We start from the raw sequence: 13,888 nt of genomic DNA on the forward strand, positions 1-13,888 counted from the left end.
TTCCAGTTTACCTGCTTAGATACAATGTACTTTTGCAGGGCTAGAAAAGGAACCTTTGGTTTTGTTTCAGGAAATCAAGGGCTACCCGATTTTTCATGTAGTATGTCATGATGTCAAATAATCAGGGCTAGAAATACAACAATTAGGTGTGAACAACAGCTTCTGAATATGTGTCCTGCAATTCTTCTTCACTTTGTTTACAGTGCATTGAGAATTATAAATTTAGTAATAAACAGCAAAATCTAGTCTACCAAAACAAGGAGCCTGTCACAAAATGCTCTTGAAAAAATACCAGGGGTATTACTAGCATCATAAGCAGTATTCTTCCCACTCCTGTCAAAAAAGCAATCCTTGAATTTGATCTCCTTGCACTCAGAAGAATGGCTGTTTGTCTACAGAGCCTCAGCACTATTATAACTGAACTCATTATTTTAAAGTGCTTGGAGCACCTTGGGCATGACAGAAGACACAAAAAACCCCAAGTTCTGTTGGACAATATGAAACTCATACTAATATTAATTAATTCAAATTCACAAGATACGCTGAAGCTGTTCCAAAAAAGCATTATGGTATATTTTGAGAACAAATACTAGGAGCAAAACACAAAACTTGGCTTAGTTTAACCAACCTACCAACACAACTTCATGAATCTTTAAAATGAACCCGAGTCTTTTCTCTCCTTCCTGCTCCTGGAAAGAAGCTAATATTAGACCCACCAAACTGCACTAATCAAGAATCAGCTCTAGAAGTAATTCTTATTTCTGAAGAAATCAATTATTAAGGGAACTGGTTTTTAAGAGCAGTGTGGGTAAAATGTGAGTGCAACTGCTTCATGCATTAGTTGAAAGGTTTAGCTGAAGGAATGGGCATACATGTTACCCTCAGTTTTTACAGTGAAGCATGTTTGTTCCTTCTCTTGTCCTTCCAGTACTTCCCTGTATATACTCATTCATCTTCAAGCCTTCCCTGGACCAGCAGCTGAATGATGGCAATGGACAGGTATTTGCAAAGTGATCCTATCACTGCCCCCCCTGAAACTCAACAACTTCACCATGCAAGATATAAAGCTATATAGCTGATAAAGCTATAGCTGATATAAGCTCCCCTCTGCTGAGGAGAGCTTGCTGTGAGACTGCAGAGCACTCTGCTCTGCAGAACCTGGGCCAGAAACAGCATGATGGACATCGCTAACACAGTGCTAACCAGGTGAGGTGGGGTGAACTCTGTGTGGAGGCTTATAGCACACTCTTTCTTCACAGCCGAGGTGTTTCAGTGGTTTTTTTCTAAGGTGCAAACACGCAGAGTTTATACATTTATGTTGACAGGTTAGCAGCTTTGCTCTCAGTAGTAACCACAATTTCTTTTGAAGTTTTTAGCTGAAGTTAAGAGACGACCCAGGTCAGTACTCACACATCACACACCACAGCTTTCCTCAAACACAAGAAGAAAAACCCAACAACAAAAAGCCCAGCTACAGAGTAAACACCACTTACACACACCACAAAAGCTCTTATTTTCCATGCCCATCCAAGACCACAGATTGTCCTAAGACTGAATACTGGCTCTCCATAAAGGACCTCTGAGCCTATCCGAGCGTCTCAGCTCCCTGCCAACCTGCCGGCACCCAACAACAGGGCATTGCACATAACAGAACTGCCCTCAGCCAGCTACAGCAATGCACTCAGCATCCAGACAGCAGCTTCTTTTCATTCCATACCTTCTTGTACAGGCCTTTGTAAAACACACACACAAAATCTTTACTAGTACAGAGGGAAATCAGTGGCTACAACTGCAAAGCGCCGCGTTGCTAGCCAGAGACGAAGAGTACACAATCCAATGCTGAATGACTGCCAGCAAAGAGGAGTCCCAGCTTAAGGCCTCAAAAGCACTTGGAAAGCTGTTGCCTGGCTGATTATGTCCCCGTGAAAGGGTAAGGCTCCAGAGCAGCGTGCACAGCAGATTACAGGCAGGAGCTGCAGAGCTGAGCCGCCACACATACTCTGCAAGTGCACCCTGGTGCGTACTCGCACGGCAACGCACCTCCCAGGGAGGGCAATCCTGTGAGCGGCCAGGCTGCAGTCCCTGGGCAGAAATACCTGCTCAACTCCCTCCGAAATCAACTGGTCCTTAAGAAAATTTAAACATCAAGTGAGGGATGTGGTAAAACTCCAATAAAAAAAAAAAAAAATTAAAAAAAAATAGTAAGGGCAGTGTCTCTGAAAAAAGGGACAATTTGGCATTTGCAGTGTGTACAAGATGTCTTCATACACTTTCCTGATTCCTTGCCAATAACTATTCAAAAAAGACCACTTAACAAGCAAACAGGTCTTCAGTACAACAAATAATAAAAAAGAGAGCAAAGCTTGTGCTATTTAAATATCATGAAACATTCTGCTAATCATGCACAGATGGAAGTACAGACGCTTCTGCCAGACGCCTTGTTCAGAAACTTTGCTCTATTTTTAATTATTTGATGCACAGAGGACCTGTTTGCTGATTAAAAGGGCACTGCCTTTAAAAGCACTCCATCAATATGGAGTCTAGCGTTGTTTTTAAAAGAGGACTTTAAAAGTAGTAACTCATACCTCCAAGCTCCCTGCACCAGTTTTTATGATCTTATAACCATGAGGTTGAGGGTTTTTTCAGATGTTTTTCTCACCTCGAGAAACTGCCTACATACAGGAAAAGTGAAACTATACTCACGCTATTGTTAAATTCACTGAGTAAATAAATTTGTAAAATGTGTATTTTCTTCTAATATCCCTTAGTCTGTATCTTTTTGTTGTTAATTTATAACAAGAAGGGTTATCAATTTCCAGATAGAAGTTATTTTTGATGGTTTCCTGTTTAGTCAAAAGCCTCCTTTTTGAGAAAACATACCAAGTCCAGCATTATCAATCAAAATAATTATTATATTGTTTGGGTTCTTTTGAATCTACTATAACCACAGTATCGTTCCAATGTCAGTTCATGGCAAAAGCATGCTGATACACAAAAAAAAAAAAAAAAAAAAAAAAAAAAAAAAAAAAATTAAAAACCCATCTTACATATTTCCACTTCACACCTTAAGTGAACTTCACTCATTCAGTGGGTGCTTCATTCTGGTACTTCTCCATAGCAGTCCAGGAATTTTTCCCTGTCTGAAGAACCTCACTCAAAATGCATACTATGTCACTTTTATTTTCTTTTTCTGAATGAAGTGCTTTTCAAAAATTCTTTTTTGATTTAACTTATATTTCACAACCTATTACTAGAGAACTTTATCACTGGAGCAGAGTCACGGTATGAGAAGAAATGATGATAAAGAAGCATAAATAAAAGTGCTCAAGCTGCTACTTTTGATCCATCAGTATGACACATGAAAATGGTACTACATTTTTTACAGTTTACATCAACAATTTGAATTATTGCTATTAATGCAGTAAAAGAATCCTTTGATTAGAAGATCACATGATATGATAATAAAGTAATAGGTTCTCCATTATTTTATAAGCAAATGACCCAGGCTCATGCTCAGGTACAGAGAAAATAACTGAATGAATTTTGGTTTTGTGGTTTTCATTGTTTGTGTTTTTTTAACAATGCCAGCATGTAACATTTTACAAACAAATATATGCTACTGATTTGTTAGAGATAGCTGACAAGCCTAAAAAGCAAGATGTCTGCTGAAGAGACACTGCAACTGGAAACCAGGAAAGACTAGGAGGGGCACATAAACTGAAAATCCAACGTTCAGCCAGAGAAACAGTCACCCACAGAGAAGCTTCAGAGAAGAAATAATGGTCTTTTCCCATGAGGAGGAGCGGAAGGCTGCATGGAGTGAAAGGCTTGTCCAGGCAGATCACTGGGGTTGCAAAGCTCAGAATCCAGATAAGACTAAACTAGAAAGGAAGAGAGGTAGATGAAACAACATTCAAATTTGCATTTCTGCAGAAAACTATTGAGGTATCAAAATACTCTAAGCAGAAGGGCATTTTAGACACATAGAAACACACACAGAATTAAAAGGGAAGAAAGGGTCTACACAAAATCTAAGTATTGTGCCGGTAACAAACCCAGTGAGGGAGACGCGTACAAGTAGGTCAGATATGCAGCAGTAAGAACTGCTGAGCACAGGAGAATCTTGGTAGAGAAAGCGGTGAAGAGAAAAACTAATTGGCCAGCAACAAGAGAAAGAAGTCTGGAAATGGTTTAAACAGGACAGAAGGATAAAAAGGCAAAACACTGCTTGGGCTATGTAAAGAAAGATTAGTCTTATTCACCAACACATCCACCTGAAGCACAGGAAGAAAAGAAGACTGATGACATTTGCCTGAGCAAGAACTTTCAGTCCTTCTCCACTTGAAGGAAAAGCCAAGTGACTGCTCTACTCCCACCAAACAAACCGTGTGTGATCAGCAGTGCTGACCTGTCTGTGTCAGCTCTGAGCCCAGAGGCTCAGACACACGCCAAAGGCCCCAGACTCTATCACACCACCCACATGGCTCCATTGAAACCACCCAAGTAAGTAACAGAGGTGGGAACCCGACCCCTTATTTCACCACAGCCTTTGGCTGAGCACCTCGGTGCATTGCACAACACACACCCTTCGTGTTAAATAAGAGCAGCAAAAAACCACTGGTTGCTGCAGCCTAGGTTGCACAGCACTGCTGGTTTCAAAAAAGACACCCTGGCTGAGCTGTATAAACAGAAGCAAACACTGCAGCCAGCCAGCTGACAGCTCAGATGAACACACCTCATAGCAGAGCTGCACACATAGCAGAAGTGTGTCTTAGTTTGCATTTCTCCCATTCCATACAGCCAACATGACATTCACCAAGTTTGACTACTTAGGTAACAGGGTTGTACTCGATTGCTGATGTTTAATGTATTTCAGATGCTTACTTTCTACCCACCTCAATTTTCCTTAGGGCTCTTTCTCACTGTACGCTAACAGATAACATCTGGATAGTAACCTCATGTAACAAATGTCATACTTTCACTGAGGAATTACTTTAATTTGCTCAGTCACTACACATCATATTCCCTCTGAGCCTGCTACTGAGGTGCAATCGAAATAAACCAGTAGTGACAAACAAATGGCAGGAGGCATCCATGCTGGTTCTATCACTCTCACACCTGAAGACCACACAACAAGAATGAGTTACTTTGTCATCTTGTGCAAATATGGAGCAAAATGCAGACTTTTACTCCTCCAGCTCTTCCAGGATTGCAGTATCACATCTGTTTTATGACACTTTTCTAATGTATTTGTGAGCTATCCAAACACCATATAGTAGAATTTTAAACTATAGATTATTGTACTGTAAGCTCCACCGTCATCCTCTTTCCATGTAAAACAGGACACGTGTTACACGTACTCATATGTGACATATATCACTTACCTCCCCCCAGTTTAATTAATCAACTGTCAAGTTCACAAAGGAAGTCACATGTGATTTCCAAGACTGTCACTAACAACAAAAATATCAGGCCAGATCACAGCAGAGATCCAAGAAAGCTTAGCAAGAGTGGCAAGAAGGAAACGTGAAACTCAACCTGATTCAAAGAGGAAACAGACAAGTCCTAAACAGAGAGGTGCAGCAGCTTCTCAGTTCTGCAAACAAGGACATGCAAACACAAATCGTATGACCAGACCAAGCAGGTCATCCTCAGCTAGTCCATCAGCAGGTGTTACTTACAGAAGAGTGATGTTAACAGGGTAGGTGGTGAGAAAAAGGAAAAAGAGAATCCAGAGGAAAGAAACACAGTATCCAGGATGTATCAGGCTCTCCTTGTAATAGAGTAGAGAGAACCTACCATTTTATTTGGTACCAGGGAGAGAACAGAAGTGGTCAACACGGAAACCTCCCTGTTGTTAGTGAGTTGGGTTTTCTTTGTTTTCAACCTGAGGCCAAATTTCAATGCATTAGCATGTAATTAAAATCTTGGATTAACTGAAGATCATGGTCACAATATTCATATGTTAATATTTCACTGGCATAACTATTGATAGAAATAGTATTGGCATGTATCCATGTGTCTGGGGCCAAACACTTTGAAGTTCAATCTTAGACACCTCTGAAGCAGGCAGACGAAAATCTGTCTAAATCAACATCTAATAACTCTTTGGCTGCCTCTGGAAAATAAATATGATACCACAGCTCAGGATGAAGGTCCATCCACAAAAGCTGTAATGGTTTGTAGAAGGATTTGTCAAGGGACAAGTCCTGTCAGTGTAAGCAAACCTTTCATATCACAGGTGAGGCATCCTAAGAAAGTCACATTTCTTTTCTGATTGTTACAGAGGATTTCTATTTTCAGCAATGCCTATATAGCACTACCTGAGACACCTTGAGTCATTAAAATATTAAATAGAATGAAAAATAGGTTTTAAAAATTTGAAAAATGGTTCAATGACCTTCTGTGAGGTTTTGACTCCTTGTGTTATTATGCTATTTAAAATGCTTATTCACTGCACTTTATAAAATCTCAAATTGTATTTGTTTTTTCTTCTTGTATCTTTGCTTCTAAAACATTATATATTCTTTAAAAAAATCCAAAAAGGAAAATGGGACTTATTTTTGTAGTAATTATTTTAAATAATCTCCCAAGCTACTTTCTATCTGTCTGTATATTTGCTGTAATTGTGTTCATATTTGAATTCTGTACTTCAAGCCATCTTTGATCAACTTTATTAATATTCCTTTCAAAAGATTTTATAGCTGGTGTACTTCATGAACACAATTAAAGTAGATTAATCTGTTCTGAATTATATATGTTTCATAAAACTACTGTTGCTCTGATTAATTTTACAAAAACACACGTAACTATGTACAAATGAGTTTTTTCTCATTGATAAAACCATCCTGTTACACAGCTTCCAGTACTGGGCAAGAGATATTATTGTGAGTATCTAATAAATCAGCAAGCCTGATGATGCAATGTCATTTGAGCTAATACAAAAAATACTGTATTTTTATTTAATAAAGGAAAAATAGCCCAATTCTCAGCTTATAGCACTGGCTCAGCCCCAATGGAAATCTTCTGGTATCAGTATCAGTAGAATAATACCACCATCTAGTCAAAGTGACTGTAGATGATCCACAAACCTTTCTCCACTGAAACCAGTAAAAAAAATTTCTTCAAATTCAATAGCATGGTTGAATTTCAGAGACACTGGGACTGAACAGGACCCATCTGACTCCTGATCTGCAAGAGAGACTCACTTTGACCTTACCATGACTGTCATGAGCAGGCTGATGTCATTTCACCCCATAAATCCCCTCGCCTGGTGCTGTAGCTAAGCACTGCTGAACTTAGGTACCCTCTAGAAACACTGTGATGCTGTAATTAGCAGTGAGACTTCTAATGCATTCCCCAGCAAGGAACAAGGGTTGCTGTGGCCACTGGAGTAAAAGAATGTGAAAAGGAAGTGGAGAAGAATGAATAAGACAGGTAACAGCAGAGAAAACACAGTAAAAACTATCTAAAGTATCTCATATTAAAAGAACACAAAAACCACCAGGAGTCGGCTAAGCTGTCAGATGGGTATTACAATAAACAGTGGTTTTTTTTAAAAAAAATTCCATTAAATTGATTATTTCAGTGGAGAAGATCAATGATACATAGAAGGTATATCTCTGACATAAGCTTCTGCTTCTCAGCGTCTAAACTACATTACGTTTGGTGCTTGGGGTTTTTTTGAGAAATTCCATATTTAAACTTTCTGCTTGCAGTGCAACAGCAATGTAAACCCTTCCTTTATTTTTTGGCAGCTGCTGTGCATCACTCACATTCAACTGATCATTAACTGTGAACTGTTCACGTATCTTAGTGTGGTTTCAATGCTCCTATGGCAAGGCTAAACAGCATTTCAGAAACAATGATATCCCCAGGCCCACACTGTAGTTTCTGAAGCACAGATTAAGCACGGCATTCTGCTCAACAAGCTCATCACTGTTAAGTAACTCATCAGAAAATAAAGAGGGAATTATCAAATGGGAATTGCCAAGTAATTAGTTCTCTGAAGCAGATGACATACAACTGTTAAAGGGAGGGGCTTCCCTGCTAGTCATATGTCAAAGTAGAGCCTCCTAATCTGTAAATAAAAATTCAGTACATATGATTAGTGTGATGGGTTTTTAACTGCTAGTGGTACATGGAGAATAAAGTTACAACTTCTTCTACTGTAATAACCTACTAGGATTTTTTCCCCTTGAATATATTGAATTTTCAAACTATTCTTGATCTACTTGCTGTCAGACTACCTTGGGAAAGCTATGAATACAGCACAGTACCAAGCAGAAAATGTGTTCAGAGGCTACAGAAGAGGAGAAATGCATTTATTATTATATACATTTGAAAATATCACTTTCTAGTCAGCTGCTACACGTGCCACTGAAAAGGAACCACACCAATGAGAAAATATTCAGTAGCACAAAATTTCTAAGCACAGTAAAGGAGGATTAAGCCTGCTTTTGTAATTATCCTTCTCCATTAAAGCCTGACTTTCTGTCAAGTAGCTGGCCTGACAGAAATGTTAGCTGTACAAAACTATAGAGGCCTTCACACGTGGGTACCTGACAGGCGAAATGTGGTAACGGTCACAACCACACTCCAATACAAGTGAGGAACACTTTGGCATTTGTACTTGTTATAGAACAAGGAGTGACTCAATAAATCCTGAAGTCAGGTTTACAGCTAGTTCCAGAAAAAGTAACTGATGAGAAAATAAAGAGGCAATTATCAAATTCAGGGTTTGCCTCTATCACAGTGTCTCAACATGAGAAACCCCTCAGCCAACACATTTAAATCCAGATGCTGCCACCTGGGCTAATTTCAGACCAAAATTATACCCCTAGTAACGAGGGCTAACTTTCTTTCAAAAGCACAGCCCTGGTTTTGAGGCAAGGCAAACCCCATCAGCACACCCCTGCCCAACACACAGAGCCAAGGGAGAGGCAGCAGGAGGACACACACAGATGCTCAGGCTTGCACACAACTGCACAGCACATCCAGACACCTCACCACTCCTCACCCCCAACACATGGAGGTTCTCCATCTACTCACACTAACATCCAAAAGCCCACACTTTTAAAGGAATACTAACAAGTTGCAGAGTGTGGGACAGCAAATCTCATTCCATTTGCAAATACACCTTTTAAAAACACCAAGTTGGAAGGCGAATCAAACCTCGGCTAGTGCCTTATATCACATTATGAATGTCAGCTTTGTGTTTTTATGCAGGTATACCACTACACCCCATGCCATTTACACTTCAGACCACGTTATGAAACTTTCTATCAGTCAGACAGCAGGCCTTCAGTATCTGCAGTAGGAACAACAGGGGAAAACCATGAAAGGTAATTGTTGAGGTGAGGGGACCACAAAGCCTCATTTTTAAGACATCCATCAGCACTCACATCACTTCATTTAATTTACCTTTCAGCTGCTCACACATAAACAATTTTTAAAATTTAAATTATTCCTAATTACTATCCAGTTGCACCTAGTTCACAGCTCCATTTCACTTGTGCTGTTAACGCATCAGAAATCTCCATCGCCTACCTTCTTTTAGCCCTACAGATATTGTAGACCCTCATAAAGAGCATGAGGGAAGAAATAAAACCAGCTATGATAAAAGGACCCTGATATGAAAACCAAAAAGCTACCATCGCACACAGTAATATAGAGACAGATTAGTTCTTTTTATGTTCAATATTAAGTATTTTAAAAGGGCAGACTGTTGCCTGTTTACAGAGAGAGGTAGCCAGAAGTCTGCATAAAACAGAAATTATGTCTTATGTAAAAAATTAGCTATATTAGGTAGCATACAGGCATACTTACTGAAAATTCAGCCAAAAAAAATTTCTTACAAATGGGCTGCAGCTGTAAATTCATCCCAGTATTATGATTAATAAATATCAAGTGAATTGACAACAGAAAAGATTAAAAAGAACTCTTTAATTGTTAAAATGTCCAGTACCTCATGCAAAATCCTCTCAAGACAACTGTATAAAAGAAAGCATTGAGTCAATTGCCTACGTGGAAGAAGGCAGTGCATGCTCTGAACAAATAACAATAACTCTATGTTTTGGAGAGCAGGCTAAAATTAACTAAAAATAAAAAAGAAAGAAAGCTGTATATTTTTATTTATTTTTGCTTTACTTTTACTAATACCCATGTCCTTATCCAGGCAAGATGCTTAGCTGGCTCTGCAGAAAATGCTGCTTGAATTAGAAGGGTAAGCACACCTGGACAGTTGACACACAACAAAGATGTTACCCACTGAAGCCATGAATGCACATGCAGGAACATCAGGCCTCAAGTATGGCTTCTGAGATGCATTTTGGATGCCTTCAAATGTGTCCCATGTTCTCCCTCTGTCAGACTCCAGGGTCATAACCCAGGTCTGCCTAAAATGGAGCAGGGCAGCTGCCACCCTCACCCCAAAACAAAAGCAAAAACCAGAAAGATGATGAGTGTGAGTATGAAATGCTCTATCTGTGGCTGCTCCCTACACAGTGCCACGTCATGTTTCTTTTACGTGTTACAACTGTGAGCTCCTGCCTGTTTCCTCCAGTAACAGAAAAAAATTTGTAAACAGGCAGTGCCTATCCCAATAACTTTTATTTCACTTATTTAGTTATACAGTGGGCCTGATTTTGATTGTTCCATAGAAAAAATGAGAACTAATGAGGTCACAGAGGTACCTTCAACTCAGTAACTAAAATGTCCAACAATAAGAAGTTAAACCAAATCTAACCTCATCTAAGGTCCACAAATACAATACAAAACTTCAAGCTGAGCTGGTATAGGAAAACAAGAATTTTAGTACTATACTCCTATCAGACTTAGCTAGGTTACATTTTTAATCTAAAATGTTTGTTTAACATTGAATATATTGTCTCTCATGCAATTGCAGAAAATACCAGATGCTAAAATATCCAAGGTGACTTAGCAATACATTATGGGTAACACAATCTTATTATTCATAGGACTTGACTAATGCCCTATAAACAACTACTTCTTCTAATTGAGATATGTACGTTTTTCCAGCAGTAATCACTTCTTAAAATAAACACATTTTTCTACAACCCAAGTTAATCTTAAAAAATAAAAAATTAAATGCTTTGTGTAACTGATAACATCGTAACAAAAAACTTTTTCTATTTGATGTCCCAAGCCAATAGCTGCTACCAATTCAGTTCTCTTCCAAAATGGAAAGACAAAGTGTGCCAGTGCATGGGCACTTTGTGTAGTTTTTTTACTCTGGAGAAACTCTTATTGCTCTGAACTTACAGCGGTTACCACTCACTCCCACCATTCAAGCTCCTTTGGAAATTGTAACAGGCCTGTCCTTGCATGTAACTACTTGCCTAGGCAACTTCCCTCTAAAACACAGCACCCTTCCCCACAGCCACAATAAAATGTAAATGATGCACTGCGTACTTTTCTATGACATGCTGTATACATTAAGAAGTTATTCTGCAATGGAGAATTTCTGATCAGCCCTACATAAATAAGAGTGCTTATTGTAATTAAGCTTTCAGATTGTAAATTTAAAAAAGAAACCCTTTGGTTTTCTGCAAGCAATCACTATATTTCATTTTCTTTTATTTAAAGACACAGGCAATTTTATTATGACTCTTTATCTTTTTTTCCTTAAAAAATAGTGTACAAGTATTGCCAATTCCAAGCATTTAAAAATCACAGAATAGGTCCAAAAAACCAGGCTGGCTTAATGACAATCAGATTAAAGAAATAAAATAAAAATTTACGTTCTTTTTATTGGCAGTATGATTGTTGAGTCTTGGGACTTGGTCTTTTCAAGTTATTTTCCACAACATATGGGAAGGAGAGAGAGAGGAAAGGGACAGCAGCAGACTGATACATGTGCACTTTTACATCTTGTTTGGCAACAGCATTTCAGGGAGAAAAATCAGAAGAACTGAAAGCATTCCTCAAAATAGAGCAAAAGACACACAGATACATCAGTAGTGACTAATTATCCTGGGAACTATTCTAATGCTGGACAAAGTTTAATGTACAGAAGAAACTCAAGACAGTGGAAAAGCCAAGCAGGCGACAAGCAACAGGAATCCTGAAAATTATCATAAAAGTGAAGGAAGGATTTATTCAATTTTACACATGGCATTTTATAACAAGAATCAAAGTCTGCCAACTTTTCCATTCATACTAACATCTTCCAGTAACTGAATACACTCTGACCTCAGGTGAGCATAAAACCACCCATCTGGAACCCACTTGTTCTGTAAGTCACAGAACTGAGTCACCAGAGTTAAAGGAGTTTTTCTGAGCAGAGTTTCTCAAAGACCTCTACTGCCAGGCAAGGGAAGTACAAACCCATCACAGGTAGGTAATCACACAGACACCAGGAAGATGTGCACTTTGCCTAAAGCCCAGAGCAAACAGTGTACACTTGCTGAAGGAAATAAAAAGCATTGCATTCTCACCTTATTGGCAGAGCATAACTGTAGGGTGAAGAAAAAAATGATGGTGGTCACTGTCCTACAGGGTCAAGAATAAATTCACAGCTTGTATTGCTTGCCCATCTGGCTTGGCCTGCAATGTGACTGTTGATCCAGGAGTTGAGGAGATGGAAACCAAAATAAAGAGAAACAAAACCACAGTTAAGAGTCAACATTTACAGTCATTTACAACACGCTAAGGTATCCCAACGAAGACTGAGAGAGGCTGCTTTTACTATTACTCAAGCACAAATAAATGATAGATTTAATTCTGCAGACAGAGCTCATCCAGTAGAGAGCAGAGCCCATTTATTCAGAGTGCTCTTTTCCTAAATGTGATCTTAATGAGGTGAAGAATCATAAGCAAGTGGAGATGACTGTCTTCACTGCCAACAGAATATATTTTATTTGAGAAGCAGTAGCATCCTGAAAACGTAGTGCTGCAATTACTAATACTAGGTGAAAAATAATCACCCATTGAAATGTGACTTTACCTTGTACACTATTATGTCATTAAAGGTGGCATGCTACAGTTGATGCTTATTACTGTAAATTCCCAAAAAATACAAACAAATAAAAACTTTAACAATGTAGTTTTTTAATTTTTTTCTGTGATTTTGCTCAGCAAAATCATGAAGAAGCAGCACTGAACTTCTGCTGACATCACCTACTAAAATACATTTGGGGTTTTCACTTGGAATCTCACCAAATATTTTTATCACCCTTGGTACAATCAAAGGATTTAGTGGGACCATTTCTCCCTCACTGAGAATCATTTCTGTTGTTTCAGTTTATGAGCATACTTACTTGTTCCTATTTAGGGAAGGATTTACACGCGTACTTAACTCTAGATAGGTTCTTTAATCAATCCTCATTCAGCAAAACCCTCACTGGGACATCTACTAAAGTAACTTTGCAGACTGGGACCAATGCACACATACAGATTTGCATGTGTTGTACAACCACTTCAGACTACAGCTTTGAAAGGAAAAAAAAGCCATGAAGCACTACATTCTCAACACATGCACTGAGATCAAAAAGGAGTTATGATCATGGATCTAGTTTTTGTCTTTTTGCAAAAAATCAGGAATCTGCAACGTTTCTTACATTTTAAAATGTTAGTCATGCATCACCTCAGCCAAAACCATGTAAAAACCTTCAATTTTCTCATATAAAGAATGTGAACCACTGAATAAGACTCCAAAATATAGTGCCTTTGACCGAATACCTATATATTTATTTATCACATTTGGAGTCTTGCTTAAAAGTAAAATGAAAGGATGAGGATGGGATTTTCACTTTGCAAAACTTAGGCTATTGAAGTCACTGTAATATAGCAAATGAGTCCTTTGCAATGAAATATTTACCTGTGCCAAGCCTGTCATACTTCTCTTTCTTGTTCTAATTATATCTTT

General features: G+C 38.6%; 1 protein-coding gene across 7 annotated transcripts in view; it reads right to left on the reverse strand.

Annotated features, from left to right (window-relative positions):
• The window catches only part of ATXN1 (ataxin 1), a 371,937-nt gene that overhangs the window by 203,511 nt on the left and 154,538 nt on the right, over positions 1 to 13,888 (reverse strand). For 5 of the 7 annotated variants that reach the window (XM_054514234.1, XM_054514235.1, XM_054514232.1 and 2 more), the window contains one exon: positions 12,459 to 12,578. The exons of the other annotated variants lie outside the window; for them this stretch is intronic. The gene's annotated coding sequence lies outside the window, so the exon portion shown is untranslated. The remainder of the gene's footprint in view (positions 1 to 12,458; positions 12,579 to 13,888) is intronic. 7 annotated transcript variants of the gene reach the window in all.

Source organism: Molothrus ater, chromosome 1 (assembly GCF_012460135.2).
Source record: "Molothrus ater isolate BHLD 08-10-18 breed brown headed cowbird chromosome 1, BPBGC_Mater_1.1, whole genome shotgun sequence".
NCBI classification, from domain to species: Eukaryota; Metazoa; Chordata; class Aves; order Passeriformes; family Icteridae; genus Molothrus; species Molothrus ater.